This window comes from Sorex fumeus, unplaced genomic scaffold, assembly GCF_029834395.1.
Source record: "Sorex fumeus unplaced genomic scaffold, SorFum_2.1 ptg000034l, whole genome shotgun sequence".
NCBI classification, from domain to species: domain Eukaryota; kingdom Metazoa; phylum Chordata; class Mammalia; order Eulipotyphla; family Soricidae; genus Sorex; species Sorex fumeus.
Window position 1 is genome coordinate 4,418,756 of NW_026606091.1, and position 3,745 is coordinate 4,422,500.

Sequence of the window (3,745 nt, forward strand, 5' to 3'; positions counted from 1 at the left end):
ATTATCCTTTAAAGATAATTAAACCACTGCCATCTTAAATTGTGATTGTCATTGATCTCAACTAGATAACTTTCATTCTACCCAAATTTGAAGCCATTTTAAGAAAGAAGGTGCTTTATCTATCAAGTCAGTCTTATTTGGATGCATAACAAAGAAACTGAAGTACAGTATTTTGAGAATCAGAAAAACTCTATTTTTCCCCTGTAAAGTTGTCAAGGCACCTACGTTCAGTTTTCTAACGTGTAATGGGACAGCTTTAATACCTCCCTTGTAGATGGCATAAGAATATGTAAGTTAGCATAAAATGTTTTCCTCATAGTAAATGTTCAGTAACATTTATGGTACTAAACATAGCGCTGGGTTTTTGGTACCATACTTCAACTTTATAATTTCTATAAAAAAGTGAAATTAAGCTCTTTGGGAAAGGATTTATTTATTATTACATTCACAGTTCTCAAATTGTGCTCTCTTCAAAGCCCCTAAGTGCCTAATTTATATGAGGGATTTAAATAATTATTTGTCAGCATTTAGACATCTAGTCAATAGCATGATCTGGATTCAAACGTGTGACATATGATTCTAAGCCTGGTGACCTTTTAGTGATTTCCCAGTTTTATCATTTAAAGAAGAGAATATGGAAGCTAGTCAAAATGCTGATTTCTGCCCTTTTTACCAACAAATTTCAAATTATTTGTTATCAATTTAGATTATTCAAATAAATGGTTTCCATCTATGCCATTTCGTCATTTTCAAGTATTTTTACATGGATTAAGCTCAGGATGGTTAATTCTTCCTCCTGGGGCCCAGGTTCTAGTTATAAATGCTTTCTTGCCAAGGTTCACCTTCTAGAGTCTTTTAAAAGCACTTCAAATTTAACAGTTCCAAATCAGAACTCAACCAGCCCCCATCTCTGCCTTCATCCAAGGCTACCTTGCCAAAGCCCTGCTTTTCCCTATATCTTGATAGAACGCTATTAAAAAACAAAATGAAATGAAACAAAACAAAACAAAAAAAACATCCAGACACTGACGCTAGAGGGTTTTTATTTAGTCTTTAGTTTTTCCAATTATTTATCCCACTGGTCACCAAAATACAATGCTTCTACCTTAAAATAAGTTTTAAAAAATCTGTCTTTTTCTTTTAAAAAATTGTGTGTTTACCTTGGAGGAGGTCCTCCAGCCACTGTAGTTGCTCAGGGCAGGGTAACGTATAGAGGGTGGAGGCGAGATGGGATACGAAGTGCCAGGGATTGAACCCAAGAACTTGTGCATACAAGGCAGGTACTCGACCACTCAAGCCATGTGTCAGGAACTGTTTAATTCAACACTTCTAGTATTGAACTGAAGAATTTTTTGCCTGAAGAATTAGGGTAGTCTCCTGATTGACCTTCTATTTTCAGTCTCTTCCCTCATCAGACTTCTTTTTTTTTTTTGGCTGAAGTCCAAACTAGCTATGCTTAGGGGTTACTCCTGCCTCTGCATTCAGGAATTAGTTCTGTTGGTGCCTGGGGGACTTGATGAATGCTGAGGATCAAACCTGAATGACCACATGCAAGACAAACACCCTATCTGCTGTATTATCTTTCAACTACTCATCAGACAGTTTTTAGGGGTGAGCCACACTCAGCAGTGCTCAAGGATTATTCCTGTCTCTGTGCTCAGGAGTGATGCCTGGTTGTTCTCAGGAGACCCTATGTAGCGTTAGGATTTGAACTGGCATCAACAGGATGCAAGGTAAATGCCTAATGTCTTATACTCTCTCAAGCTACCTCACAAGACGTTTTGTAGACAAAGTTCTCCTATGTATTAGAGTAGATCAAGTACTCTGCGTGGTATGTCTTGCTCTTCAAAGGAAAAGGTCCTGCTTCTGACTGTGGTTCTGTTTACAAAAGCAAACCCTGCCCAACTTCCCTGTGTGCTTCCACATGTTCTTGGCTTTAGCTGTTCTGAACAAAAATTCTAGATATGAAAAAGACCTTGCACAAAAAGTAATGGAAATCACTAATGGGTCACCATGCTTGGCATTAAGCAGTCACAAGTGTGATTTCAGATCATACTACTAACCAGATGCTAAATAAATGCTAACAGATCATTATTTAAATCCATCTTATAAATTAGGCACTTCTTCAAAACAAGCACCGGGAATATAAGAATAAATAAATCCTTTCTCAAAGAGCTTAATTTCACTTTCTTATATAAATTAAAAAGTTTCAATGAAATTTTGATACTATGTATCGAATAAAGTTTGATACTACGTATCAAACACCCACTACTATGTTTGGTACCATAAATGTTGCTGCACATTTAGTATGAGGCAAACATTTTATGTTGTCTAATGTATTCTTATACCACCTAGGAGGGCAGATACAATGCTGTCTCACTATAGAGTTGGAACATTGAATTCAGGTGCCTTGACAGATTCACAGGGAACAAAGTTTTCTGGTTCCCAAAATACCATACTTCAGTTCCTTTCAGAGACCCTCACTGGTTTCCCACAGAACACACACTTTCAGACATGGCCTCTTTTCAAGTTACCTCCTTTGCCAAGAATGACCTTCTCCATTCTTTCTGTACTTACATATTCCTGCTCATTCCTTAAATCTCAACTCAGTATTTCATCTGGGGTGAAGATCTTTCCACTCTCTACTGTCTGACTCAAGGAAAATTTATGACTCTCTCTTGGCATTCATGAGAGCACTTCCAACACTTTTATTAAAGTAAATTATTTATGGACAAAAGGTACATGGATTAAGGTCAAGGATTACTTCATTTATTAATGTAACCCAAATCCTAACCAATAGCAGTTAATTTTTTTCTATTTAAGGGAAAATAACACATTGTTTTTTTTTTTTAAATCAAAGTGGGAGAATAACAGATGTCTAAGGATTTTGTTCCCATCCATAGTTGGTACTAATAAATTTGAGCTAATCTATCCAAAAGTATGGTTTATAAAGACATTAAGCATAACCTAGCTTAATGGCATTCATAAAGCATGGTAACTTAAAAAGAGAACTGGTATCGGGATCAGGTATGAATGAAAATCTATTAAAATCCCATTGTTTCTAATTTCTTAGACTGGGATGCTTCCATATCTTTCTTCAACCATCTTACCCAGGATCTTCTTGGAATATTCTTCTTTTCCTCTCTTATAAGCCACTTGACAATTAGATAGAGGACAAATTTTCCTCATAAATTTGCAAAGTCTCTCTTGTATGTGGGATTTTGTCTTTTTTTTATCTTATAAGCTTTGATAATGAGTTTTCTGTTTTCTGTTTCAGGAGAAAACACTAGTATCAAAAGCCATCCTCTTAAAAGTATCCAAGTCTCTAATTTTTAGGTGATGCAGTCTATATATATCTATTAAAGAGTTTTAGAGTTATTCAGCACCTATTTTATTTTATTTTTAATTTTTATTAGTGAAACGCCATGAGGTACAGTTGTAAACTTATAAATTTTTGCGCTTGGGTTTCAGTCATACAATGATCAAGTACCCATCCCTACACCAGTGCCCATTTTCCACCACCACAGGTCCCAGTATCCCTCCCCCCCATCCCACCTTGCCTCTGTGGCAGTGGCAGGGCATTCCCTTTTGTTCTCTCTCTCTCCTTTTTCAGCACCTATTTTAAAGGAAGTCAGATCTCATTGGAAGGTAAGTCAAGGACCATAGGCTTAATTCTTATCCTAGTTCTGATACTAGTTGCTTGAGAGATCATTGGCAAGGCACTTACAAGTTAGTCAACCCAGCA